Source organism: Nematolebias whitei, chromosome 12 (genome assembly GCF_014905685.2).
Source record: "Nematolebias whitei isolate Nwh7 chromosome 12, NemWhi1, whole genome shotgun sequence".
In the NCBI taxonomy this organism is placed as follows: domain Eukaryota; kingdom Metazoa; phylum Chordata; class Actinopteri; order Cyprinodontiformes; family Rivulidae; genus Nematolebias; species Nematolebias whitei.
The window spans coordinates 20641172-20655386 of record NC_056509.1 but is presented as its reverse complement, the minus strand read 5'-3'; the positions used below and the strand labels follow the sequence as shown (position 1 = coordinate 20655386).

Here is a 14215-nt window from a genome sequence, read left to right as displayed (position 1 = left end):
CTCTTCTAAACCGCTGCTCTGTAGAACCTCTCGACTGGACATTACAGATGTAGATGAACAGATGCGGGGATATATTCATCATTTAACGCGAGTTCCTCATTTTTCTGGACTGAATAAAACGTGCATTGAATTTAAGGAAATGCAAACGTGAGACGTCATTTATATTTGACCCATCAAAATGAATGCGGTCATTTATTTACAGAATCAAATTTAACATCAAACATTTACATTAATTTGGCAAATTATGAAAATAACAATAAAGCAATCAATCAGGAAAAATCATACGGCCATGATTTTTCCGTTGCTGCACCACAGACATTTATAAAACTGTACAACTATGATCTTTTGCCCACATGAATGTGGGTGAGCATTTTACACAGACATTTCTAAATATCTGGAAGAATTTCTACTTGATAGAAAAGTTTAAAGATGGGAAGAAGTTTAGAGGGAGTTAAGATTGAATGGGAGGGGAGGAATGTTCGCCAGAACCGACACTCTCCATCAGAAGCCCAGCTCGCCTCGGTACGCTTGGTAGGAAACTTGACCCATTACCTCTCTGATGATAATCAGCAGATATGGTGTTCCGTTAACGCTACCGGTCCAGCGTCTCCTTAGAATGGCTGTTGCCCGTCAGAAGTAGTGGCGAGGCTCTGTTCGACACACATTCACCTCAGTGGAAAATGTTATAATCCCATGGAACTCGGAAGAGCTTCGTTGTCATGTCAGGAACTCCAACAGCACTCCATCAGAACTTTAGCTCTCGTGTAGTTTACAGAACTCCCACAGAACTCTTGAAGTCTGACAACTCTCCAACTCTGTAACTCCGTGAGTCCGTGAGTCTCTGTGAGTCTGTGTAGACCAGGAAGTACTGACATTTTAAAGGCTCTTTCCCGGTTCACTTTTTGGGATTTTTCATTGGTCAGAAACGACCAGAAGGGGTGTGTTTTTGTGACGTAATAGGTTAGAGACAGCGAGAATTGTTATGGGACAGCTCAGAAATGTTCTCACAGACCGAGAGGGTTCTGTTTTGGCGTGCCTAAGACACAGGTGCAAAACATCTCTATTTACGTCTGAGAGGATTCTAAAACATGACAGTTTTAACATAACAACTTGTTTTTCGTTTGACTGTAACCTTGTAAACGCACACACTTGCTCATTCAAAAGCAGAAATCAGAAAAATGCATAAACTCTGCACAGCTTTTAACATGAGAATAAAATCATTACTCAGTTAATAAAATTGATTAGTTCACTGCAACATCTAAAATGGTTTGAACTAAGACACTTTGATTATCAACATTTGTAAGATAGTAATGATAATAAAAAGAGAGTGTTCTTTTCACTTGAATCTTCAAGAAAGAAAGTCTCAGGATGGGTGAACCTGTATCTATGTATTCAAATACATGAAATGACAGCTTCTATCCCACAAGGTTCTAAAGGTCAAGAGTTTTGACCTTAGACTGGGTTTCGACGTAGGCTTAGTCCACTACACAGACAAGAAGAGAATCAAACCAGCATGACATGAATAATTTCACTTTGGTTGCAACAGATGACTTGGAATACTTAAAATATTTAATTTATGCCTCAGATGTTGCAGAGGAATTATAGATAAAGACTTGATAAAGACACAGTTTCAGTTTGTTTAGCTCCGGGGTATAATTAGCAACGACCCCCACCAGGTGAGACGCCTGAGGCTAATGCACCTCCATGCCCATAATTATAAAAGGACTAAGAGGAAAGGAAATATAAGGATGGAAGAAAAAGTAGGGAGTCTGTGAGAACGAGTTGCCAATTTTTTAACGCATCGTGGAAGACTCTCAAATGAGAAGTATGGGACTAAAGAGTGACAGGGACAAATTAAGAGAAGAAGAAATTTCAGGTTAATTATGTAAACATGTACCAACGAGACAAGTTGCACAAAAGGACAAAACACTTCAACTTTTTTAACAGCTGATCTTGGGAAATAATGATTAAAAAATGGGAAACACAGCAGGAGTTTTTTTTTTTTTAAGGAGGGCGTCAGGCGATGTGACAACAAGGCAGGTCGGAGGGAGGGGGAGTTTGAACGGGGCAGAGGGAGGAGATGGCAACAGCTTTCTGTCGGGCACAGTAGGTTAATTTGCTCTTGTCAGAATGAGGGTTTTCCCTCTAACCGTCCTTATCTTTGTTGTCCTCCTGGGTGTTGGTGTCAAACCGAGAAGCTGTGCGGATCCCGCCTCGGTGCTGTCACCTCGCCAGTTTCAGCCTAGAAGTGACAGAGTAGCAGCTTTACTCTGTAATCCTGTAATTATGTCAATTAAAGTGCCGAAGAATGGAATAGAGGAAAGGGGGAAATAAATGATAAAGACAGGAAACTACAGGTACACACAAACACATGACAAAGGAATGCAGGACGATAACGAGACAGTACTGACAAAAAGAATGCTTGCTTAATTTTATTGCGATAAGCTCTTTTTTTTTTCCAGCTGGTTAAAGGAAGCCAATCTGTGTAAACTAAATAAAAAGAATTGACAAAGACAGAATAAAAAAGAGCAAAATGGAAATTCAGGATGAGTCAGGCAAGAGGACAGAGTCTTAAAGTGTTCTACATTACCTCAAATAGGATTTATAGCAGACATAAAGAGGGATTACACAATAATACACAGTACACAGTCATGTACAAGCCACCATCCTGTGGAGGACCAGCGCAAGTTGTTACAATTTCACAATCTTTAACGGGGAAAAAATGGTAGAAATACTTACCGTTTCCACAGACACACTCATCTGGAATATGTTCTTTCAGAGTAGATAAAGGAGATGTCAAAACATGTTAAAGTTCACATGTAAGGTTCAGAAAAGCTACGTTTTATTCTCCATCTATGTGTTTGACATTAGAATGAATCTGTCTACAGCTAAAGTACACCTTTATGTAGATGACACTATTCTTTACTTGTCACTTGTCTAGTTTAAGCTAGGCTGTTTGGGAACTTCAAACTGTGTTTCAGCAGCTGCAGGCAACACTGTGAGGCTTAAAGTTAGTCCAGTAAATGTGATTTAAAATCAAATTAACTTAAAAAAAAAATAAAATCACTCCCAGAACCCATTACCTTGGTGTTACCATGGGGCAGCTGTGGCTGAGTGGTTAGAGCAGTCATCCTTCAATGCAAGAGTTGGGGGGTTTGATTCCACCAGCAGTCACATGCTGAAGTGTCCCTGGGCAAGGCACTGAACCCCTCATTGCATCCGATGTGTGTCCCATTCGTGTATGAATGTGATAAAGCACTGATTATTCTTTGTAGAGATCTAGTAGAGTGCTGTATGAATGGGTAAATGAGGGCACAGATTGTGTTGTAAAAAGCTTTGAGTATCTTGATAAAATAGAAAGGCGCTATATAAGTGCATTCCATTTACCGTAAATATTTTTACCTTGTAAGGAGCCTTTATCCAATAAGTTTCATCCTACAATTATTTGGGCATTTGGCATCAAGGTTCTTTATTGTCATTTGCATCACATGTGAAACATGAGGTGGAACGAATTTGTGTACCCAAAGTCCCATTTACACACAAAAATAGCAAAAATAGAAAGTATAAAAAGAACAGGTATACAAGAATCTAAGATATATGCTAAACACTAATAATGTAATATAATATAGTATATTAAAGAGCAGCCTGAACATGAGTCTGTTGTGAGCAGATGGGTATGAATATAACAGCTTAAAGGCAAGAAATCAGGAGCATGGATAATCAGCAGCACAAAGTCACATATCACCATTTAAATGGCATTATAGTGATTTTTCTTTCTTCTTTTTCGTAGTGATTTTTCTGGTTAAGGATTTTGTTAGGGAGTCTAACAGCATCAGGGTAGAAGCTGTTCCTCAGTCTAGTGGTTCTACACTTAATAAGTTCAACCTCACTTTATTGTTTATATTCCACATATTTTAGTTATTTGCATGACGCTCAATGCGATTAACCTGTCTAAATAAAGGTTGAATGAAAATTTCACAACCAATTCCTTCTTTAGGAAACATCATTGTGTACTTAGGAAACATCATTGTGTACTTTATAATCTGGTTTCTTGACCTTCTTTGAGCATAAAAAGACAAGAGCACTGGTGTATTTTTAAGTACAAATCAATAGCTATGTGTACACTAACATTTACGGTGCGTACAGAGCTCTTCCTCACCCCATCTTGGCCTCTCTGACCACATCTCAATCCTGCTGGCACCAGCATATCATTCGATGATGAAATGGATTAGGCCAACAAAGAAGACAGTCACTGTGTGGCCCAGGGATGTAGCCTCTGTGCTCCAGGACTGTCTTCAGTTAACAGATTAGCAGGTCTTCAGAGAGACGGTTACATATGAGGGAGAGGTGGAACTGGAAGAATACACCTCCTCCGTTCTTGGCTTCATCTCCAAGTGTGCTGATGATTTCATCACCACCAGGACTGTAACCTGTTATCCAAATTAGAAACCTTGTCTGAATGCTGAGGTGAGAGCTCTGCTGAAAGCTAGGGACGTTGCGTTCAAGACAGGTGAGGCATCAGCATTCCAAGAGGTGAGGAAAAGACTGACTGCAGGCATTGCAAGGGCCAAAGCCACATACAGTACACCCAGAAAATTCAGGGTCACTTCATCACCAACGACCACCGGCATATGTGGAAGGGCATCGAGTGCTTACCAACTACAACATCAGGGATGCACAATGCCCAAGGGACCCCTCATTACCAGATGCACTCAATCAGTTCTATGCTCGCTTTGAGGGTCCTAACAACCCCCCAGCACCAAACTTATACTACCACCCGGTGACACGCCCCTCTGTGTGACCACAGCAGATGTGAGGAAGACCTGTCATTCCCCTATCTGTTATGGAAGCACGATCCATAGTGTACTTCCGGGTCGCATGGATTGCCATTGTTTATGAATAAAAACTGTCTTAATTTGCTTAGAAAAGTATGTGCTGTATCTCCACCGATCTTCATGTAGTTAATTTATGTCACTTGTATTTCCATTACAAGTCATTAGTTAAGATGATATGCGACGCATTAGACCTGACCACCAGCCTGGGCTGAATGAAAAACACCCTACAAAATACAGAATGAATTATTTCCATGGTGAAACAGCGCCACTCAGTGGTGAAGCTGCATATCATTTTAACCATGACATAAATATGTCAATGATTTTAACGGAAATGTGAGTGGCGTAAATAAGCAACATGAAAATAGATAGAACACATGATTTTCTAAGTAACTTAAGAATATTCATAAACAGAATTATACTAGTATATTTCCCTTAATCTAGCATGTTCAACGGCGATCCATGCAACCTATAGTATTGCTTTTAGTGCATGTGCACATGAGCTATACTAGGGATTGTGCTTGCTTCCGTAACAGATAGGGAATAACAAGACCCTCCATGGAATCAGCCCTCGTAAAGGAACCAGTATACTCGGGCATATGTCAGTCCACGGAGGTCTGTGCATACTGGATTAGAGTCAAAGCGGATGCCCACAGGACATGTCCGTGCAAAGCTAAATTTTTATAACCGCGTCCACGTATTCATTGTCGCACAATAAACTGTCTGGCAACGGACTGTTTTGTATGTGGCACCACTGTTTTAAAATCCTCTTCTTCATTCCTGATCAGGTTTAATGACATTTCCTTTAGTTTTTTTTGCCAAAAGGAAAGCAATCTCTTCTTCCTCCTCTGTTGACACCATGACTGAAATAGTGAGAAATGAAGGAATTTGTCACAAGCGAATTCAAATCAGGTCCAGCATGGCTGCGGGAGGGTCTGGAGATTTCCTGGTGGGTTGGTCTGATGTGTGGGCTGCAAGGCCAGCACTCCCTGTTTTTCTTTTTTTTTTTTTAGAACTTTCTATTAACATATAAACACAGAACACCACTGTGGCTGGGGCTGCCAGCTCTCGTTTTCTTTTGTGTGACCCATCAATCAATCCAGTAGGCGTGTCAGCAAATGACCAATCGGCTACCTCAATTTGTCCCAAAGATAAATGTCCCTTGCCTGTGGAGCTGATCTTCAGCCGTTCAGGGTGGACACTCGAGTATGAAGTCTCAACCCTCTGCGGACAGTGCGTGTTGAGTCCGTGTGGAAAAAGGTCCATGCGAGTATACTGGAGCCTTTAAGCCCCCAGTATACTGCCGTGTACATCCATACGCAGAGTACGCACGTACGTACGCAGAGGTATGAGCGTACCCCCCAGGGCATGTCCGTGCAAAGCTCAAATTTTTACGACTGCATATGCGTACGCGGTGTTGCACAATAAAATGTCCAGCGATGGACTGTTTTGTATGCAACACCAATGTATTAAATTCCCCTTCATCTCTGACCTGGCCTTTTCTTTTGTTTTTTTTGTTTTTTGCCAAGAGGCAAGTAATCTCTTCCTCCTCCGTTGATGCCATGACTGAAATGGTGACAAATGAAGGAATTTGTCACGAGCGAATTAAACTCAGGTCCAGCTTGGCTGCAGGAGGGTCTGGAGATTTCCTGGTGGGTTGGTCTGATGTGTGGGCTGTAGAGCCAGCGCTCCCTGTTTTTTTGGGGTTTTTTAGATCTTTTTATTAACAACATATAAACACAGAACACCGCTGCGGCTGGCTGCCAGCGCTCACTTTTTTTTTCCGGCCTGTCAATCAATCCAGTAGGCGTGACAGCAAATGACCAATCGGCGACCTCAATTTGTCCTGAAGGTAAACGCCTCTTGTCTGTGAAGCTGCTCGGGGTGTACACTGGAGTACAAAGTCTGAACCCTCTGCGTACAGTACACGCGTACGTACGCGTGAACGGACGTACACAGCAGTATACTGGGGGCTTAAGGCTGAAGGCCCCGACAACTTCCCAGGGCAGGTACTGAAAGACTGCACACACCAACTGTCTGAGGCGATGGCGGACATCTTCAACACTTCACAGTCAATGGCAGTTGCCCCCACCTGCTTTAAGTCTGCCACTGTTGTCCCTGTACCCAAGTGCTCCATAGTGACGGGCCTGAATGACTACCTACCTATAACCTTAACATCAGTAATCATGAAGTGCTTCGAGGGGCTGGTCATGACCCACATCAAGGACTCTATCGACTTCACTGTGGACCCATATCAGTATGCCTACAGAAGGAACCACTCCACTGCTGACATCATCTCATTGGTGTTCCACACAGCCCTCGCCCACTTGGAGAACAGAAATTCTTACATCCGTCTGCTCTTTCTGGATTTCTCCTTGGCCTTCAACACCAACATCCCACAGACCCTTGTGCAGAATCTCTCCTTTCTTGGATTGAATCCCACACTGGGGAACTAGATTCTGGATTTCCTGACCAACAGACCTCAGAATGTCAGGATCCACAACATCGTCTCCTCCCCTATCACCCTCAGCACTGGCTCGCTGCATGCTGAGCTGCCTCCTGTTCACTCAGCTGACATATGACTGCTTGGCTAGACACGCCAGTGGCCATATAGGGAAGTTTTCAGACGACACAGCAGTAGTGGGACGCATCACGAACAGTGATGAGCCCAAATACGGAGGTAGAACACCTGATACACTGGTGCAGAGACAATAATCTCTACATCAATGTGAAGAAGACCAAGGAGAGGGTGGTGGGTTTCAGAAGGGACAAGGATCCTCTTCATCCCCTACACACCGGAGGAGAAGCTGTGGAGGTGGTCTCCTGATACAGGTAACTGAGGATGCATATATCCAGTGACCTCACCTGGAGAGCCAACACTTCCTGTCTGGTCAAGAAGGCCCACCAGCGTCTCTACTTACTCAGAAAGCTGAAGAGAGCTGGACTTGGGAGCTATGTCCTGAGGAGCTTCTATTGCTGTGTGGTGGAGAGCGTTCTTTGCACCTGCATCACCGTGTGGCATGGCAGCTGCACTGCTGCTGAGGGGATGGCTCTGCAGAGCGTGGTTAAAGATGCACAGAAGATTGTGGGGAGCAGCCTTCCCACCACCTCGGACCTCTACACTTCACAATGCAGGGGGGGGGCGCTCTGCATCATGAAGGACTCCACTCATCCTGCACACAGTCTGTTCCAGCCTCTCCCTTTAAGCAGGCAGCTGAGGAGCATTCAGAGCAAGACCACCAGGCTCAGAAACAGTTTCTTCCTTGCAGCTGTCAGACTGCTGAACTCGAGATGCACTTAATTCCGGTTCATCTTACACTTTTTTCAACTTTATTTATCATATATATATTTTATTTATGTTCTTTTGTATTTATTTATTTGTTAATTGTTAGGCTTCTTGATCTGTGACCTGAGTCTGAATTCCGTACCGCAAACATGCAAATGTGAGCTGGTATGACAATAAAACATCCTTGACTCCTTAAATCCTTGAATAATGTATAGTCACTACTCTTTTTTTTTTTTGTGTGTTCTTTTTTCCACTTTCAAAGAACTGTTATAAGTTGTTGGCTACTTTTATTAGTTCTTAAAAAATTTCTGAACTTGGTAGAGAATTGATTTCTTTCTCTGCACCTTGGTCATGGAATAATCTTCAGACCAAACTTGAGCTTAATGCTTTTCTTTTTTTGGGAAGTTTAAAGCTGTGATAAAGTCTTCTCTAATTGAAGAGTGCAACATCCATTCCTAAACTTGTTTTCTGTTAATTCTGACTTGTTTGTGAATTTTTAGCTTGTGATGGTGTGCCATCTTGTCCATGTCGTATTTGTGCTGCCTTTGATTTTTATTTAGTCCTTTAGTTCATATTAATATTATTTCCTTCATGTTTTATATTTTATATTTTGTTGTGTTTCTCCTGTTCAGTGTAGATCTTTTGTGTTTTAGTATTTCTTTAGTATTTAGTATTCTGGTTTAGTTCTTGATTCCCAAAGTTTCTTGTGCCATTTTCTATTTGCCCTGTCAGCAACCTCAGTGTTTGTTTCAGTAAGTCTGCTACCCTCATGTGTTCCTAATTAGCCATTTGCAATCTGCCCAGGTGTCTCCACGTTCCTCCCTCAGTTTACTACCAGTTTCCATTCACCACCTCTCCAGTAGCTCATTACATTTGGTCCTTATCCTTTTGTGTATTCCTCGCACTTAGTATTGCTTTCTTGTAAAGGTTTGCTGCCATGTTGGCCTGTTGATTTGCTATTTAGATAAATAAGTTTTATTTTATTTCTGAGATCCTCTGTTTTTGTCTGCAACTGGTGCAATTCCATCATCGCTTGAGATTGACCAAGTTTCACCTGAGAGAGATTGTGATATAATTTTTTTAAATAAGTTTATTGGACAGAAAATTAAAAACAAAACAAAGAAAAAACACTTGGAGCACATCAATTATAACCTACTTATTAACACTGTAAATATATTTTCTATATTAAGTGCAGTGCGTCCAAGATTATACCTCAGCTTCTCTGCCATTCTTTTATTTTAATGATAATTGTGTCATGTGGCCACCAGTAGTTGCTAGTTTCCCAATTTTTTATTATTATTTTTATTATTAATTATTAATTACTGGTAATAAACTACACCAATTTCTATTTGGTACTTTTTGAATACACCCAAGAAAGTATTTGGATTTTAATCACACATTAATGCAGGAACTGGTTTCCTTATGGTCTCATTTGAGCCCACATCAACTTAGCACAATGTCCTACCAGAGGCTTTTACTAAAATTCAACAAAAACACTCAAAATCTAATGTTTTTCAGTGTTGCAAGTGTGAAAAATAAACTTGGAAAGAATGAAGCTGTCAGGAATGTGTTTATGCTAACAACAACAACAACAATAATAATAATAATAAATAATAATAATAATAAATAATAATAATACATTAGTAATAAGGCTATTTTGAAGAGTCTGACTCACTAAATCAAGAAGTGGGACATTTTATCAAAATTCCTCCTTCACTGCCCCAACCACCTGCCTTTTTGCATCTGTTGTAACTTAGCATCATTAATAATCTCAGACTGTGCATGTTTGACACTCCTAACTCACTCAGAATATGCAAGACCTTCATGCACACAAATAAGTAATTAAAAACAAGTTTACACCAGTCTAAACCAGCAGAGGAGCAAAGTAATGAATTCAGCTGGCCCAGATACAGACACACACGCTTCATGGGAAACCTAAAGTAAACAAGCCAATATTAGAATTATTTGTCATATATTGTAGGTTTTTCTTTCTCGTGTTGTGTCAAATATCTGCAAACAGTAGTTTAGTACAATGATAGTCATTTATGTCTTAAAAAGAAATATTTTGAATTTGTAAATTAATTGTTTTTCAGTAAATAGAGAAAAGAATGACCAGCTTAATTTCAGCTTCAGCCCTGTTGTATTTGGTACGGAAAGTTTTTAATTTTCCATGCTCGACTCACAGAAGCAACAGGGTCAGGAGGGAAATCCTAACATCTCCAGCAACACTGGTCCCAGTTCAGAGCTGGACCATATATTTCCTTCAGTGAGTTCTGGGTCGGCTCCAGGTCTCCTTATTGTGAGATGTATCCAGGAAGGTGCCCAGGAGGTTTCCAAATCAGATGCTCGAACCACCTTAGCCAGCACGTATCGATGTAGAGCTCACTGGATGACAGAGCTCCTCAACTTTTCTGCAAGGTGAAGTTAACCCTGCAGAGGATACTCGTTTCTGTCACTTGAATTCAGGCTCTCGTAACTTTGGTGATAATTTCTAACCTGAAGATCGTAGGTGAGAGTTGGAAGACAGATGAGTAAACTAAGAGCTTTGCCCTTTGGTTCCATTCTCTTTTCACCACAACGCACCGGTGCAGTGTCCTCATTACTGCAAATAAAACACATATATTTCTAGGTGCTTTCTGAAAATCACCACCCTAACATTCATTCAACCTTTATTTATACTGGTTAGTCCCATTGAGCCTTGGGGACTCATTTATTAGAGAGACCTGAACTTGGTGAAGGGAGCTGAATACTCTGATGATCCTGCTGTGTTTTCTGGGGTGTCACCCTGGCCCTTGGTAGGATTTCAATTTACAATTTTGTCCTTGGCAAGTGTCCAACTGGGACAAATGAGTCCCAGACAAAGAGTGATTTGAAGACATCAATGAAGTGACATCATATTTCACCTTTATTTAACCAGGCATAAACACTAAGAACAAATTCTTATTTACAGTGCTGGCCTGGCAGCACCAACAGGCACTTCTAGGGTAAATACTGCCAGGTCTGAGATGGAAGCTTGCTGGCGAGCATCTGGTGGCTGATCCTTGGCTCCTGGGACTCAGCCAACCTCATTCTGAAGAAGCTACAGGATATGACCTCCACATGGATGCGCCACCTGCGAGGAAAGAAGGTGAAGTTGGATGCAATGTGAGCTGGGTGGCAGGTGCTGGTCAGTGCTGGCGTTATGTCCAAAGTTAGAAGCTGGTTCTTGAGATGAAGAACCTCAATGAGATTTTAAATAAAATCCAAAAGAAACCTTGCCACTTAAATCCAGATAGAACAAATAATAGAAGCAAATACAAAGTACTTTCCCTGAAGGATGTAGTTGGTGCACTGCTATTTTTATTTTTTTTTATGTTTTTCTCAATGCCTTGCAGTTTACTCTTCTCCTCCGGGGTTCTGATGCATGTCAGCCATCAGCAACTGTCCCCCAGGAGACGTTCCTCACTGATGACATAGTCTCTCAGCATGGGAAGTTGATGGATCCTTCACCGCTTTTGGTGCCTGTGGTTTTGATGAAGTGGGGAGCAGGTAGCTGGGAGGGGGGAGGTGAGGGGAGGACTGCCAAAAAACACCCAAAGCTCTTTGTCAACGTCAAGGGTGTGCACTCAGGTTCCCAGTGTAGCCCAGACAGAGATTAACAGTGGAGAGAATAGTGGAAGTGTGTGTATGTGTTTATGCTCATCATCAAATACATCAGGTTATCTCACCTCACCGTCATTTATTATAGAGTGAAACATTTCCTCACAACGCTATAGTGGCTGGGATGTGAAATCACACCTCTGTCCAGTGATTCCACCCGTCTTAACTGAGCCTTTAGCCTGTAAACAGGCCCAAAATAAAGAGCCTCGGGGGCAAGTCAAGGGAGAGGTGAAAAAGGAGGAAGGAGGACAGTGGAGGTGTGTTGCACTCTTTGTGAATGTGTAAAGTCTCTGCTCCTCGAAAGGCTTCATCTCACTTTTTAATCCTAAACTGTAAAGGACTGGCAGGGGGCCTTGCAGCCGGGGCGCTCTCCATCAGCATGAAGAGTTAAAATGTAATTTAACTGTGTGAGAGCGTGTGTGTGTGTGTGTGTGTGTGTGGGGGGGGGGGGGGGGTATGGATATTGCAGTGTGTGTGAATGTGACACTATGCACGGTAAATGAGACAAGGACGAGGGGAGATGTGGGGCCTGCAGTCTTATTTCTGTCAAGGGCGAATCAGAGCTGTCAGAAAGCATCAAGCAGCGCTGCCATGGCAACGACGTTAGCAACCTGCGAAGGTCACAAGATGGAGTGTGTGTCCCCCTCCTGCTGGGCGCTTGTCATGAATGACACACAACTTAAGCCACACGCACACACTCATTCAGTCAGTGTTAACAATAAACTGCAGCACAGGAAGCTGTTTATCCCCAACTGTTTTTATTTTTTTGTGGTTTGAAGAAAAGTGGGCTGGATTCTTGTGTTACCCTGGGAGACGGATGATGTAGTGGCTTAGGCAAAGTTGAGATCATTCTGTATTTATATTCAGGGAATATGAGGCACTGAGTTTTTCAAACAATAAGATGCAACACTCAAAAATAGTTCTGCTTTGTGCAATCTTGAAAGAAGAATTACAGATTAAAAAGCAACATATAACCACACATTTTTCAGCAGGTTCACAGGCTCATTAGAGTTCTTCCAGCTGTCTGGAGAGGATGTGTGGAGTGTCGCCATCACTTACCTCTACTGCATAGGGATCCAGCATTATTGGACACACACACAAACACACACATGCATCTGCAGCACGATGAGCAAACACGAGCTGAAAGCAGTGTGTATTGTCTCATCTGAAGGGCGGGCTGGAGGCTTGATGATGAATGGGTTGCTCTGCTGTGTGTCCTCCCTTTGTTAATAGAGTGATAGAGCCACAGTGGCACCCTGCGCTCCCCTGTTAGCTGCACCCAGGAAGTGGTCATAAACAGGCACGTGAAGCCATAAAGTCCTTGGCATCTGAATGGGGTCAGAAAAGCATTGTAATCCTTTGTTCATTATGAAGTTTTAAACTGCTCAGTACCATGCTGCCCTTGGTAAAAAGTCCAGCTGAATATCTCGGGCCACAGTTGTACGGCCGATAAACGATAAATGATAACCGATAACTGATAACTGATAACTGTCTTTTCTGAATTTTTGACTGTTTTTGTCTCACTTCATCCTAGAACCAAAAAAAATTATAACATAATAACAGTTGAGCAGATTCTAATAATCTTTTCTTATGATTCATTAAAGATCAAATGCAATAGGAAATTTTTCTCAACTTCCAGTATGGATTTAAACAAACACTATACACACTTAACATTGTAAAATTTGTTTAGAACATTTAATGTTCAAGGACACCACTTAAGAAAAAAATTGTTAGGAAAATAAGAAGTGAAAAATGTACAAAAATAAAAATACTGCCTCCAACTAATGATTGTGTATCTGTCTGTCCCTTGTCTCACGGGTTTCATCCAGAAGAAGACACAAGTGTTGTTCCTGCTGTGTCCGGTTCAGTTCTTCATGTTCATTCAGTGATGAAATAAGACTTTTCTTTACTGGACTCTTTTCTCTTTCTCTTCACTAGAAAGAGGAAAAAGGTGGTTAATTCAAGCTACATACTGTTTTTGAATAAATGCATAAAACAAAGAAAGGTGCTGCTAACAGCTATAATAGCTATATTAATAATAAGAAACTGATAAAATAAGAAAATGAAAAATAAACTGATTTAAAAATAATGAAAATAATATAATAATAACAATGGATATATGAATCAGAAAGTATTCTACAGATACAGATATTCTTTATTGTCATTCGCAGCACATGTGGTACATGTGGTGGATCAAAATTATGTACACAGGGTCCCAGTTACATCCAACAATAAAATGTAAAAGAAAAACAGTAATAAGGTCTAAGATATGAACTAAGAAAAACATCAACTAAAAATATGCTAAGCACTAATAGCATAAAAACAATAAACACAATACGCCGAACAGCAGCATGGACATGAGTCTGTGTGAACAGATGAGCACGAATGAACACAGCAACATGAAACAGATCAGCAGCAACATGAAACAGATCAGCAGCAACATGAAACAGATCAGCAG

The 14215-nt window shown here is 41.4% G+C and overlaps 1 protein-coding gene across 2 annotated transcripts in view; it reads right to left on the bottom strand.

The window, feature by feature from the left end:
• The window catches only part of brms1lb (BRMS1 like transcriptional repressor b), a 340636-nt gene that overhangs the window by 2066 nt on the left and 324355 nt on the right, over positions 1 to 14215 (bottom strand). The window lies entirely within an intron of this gene.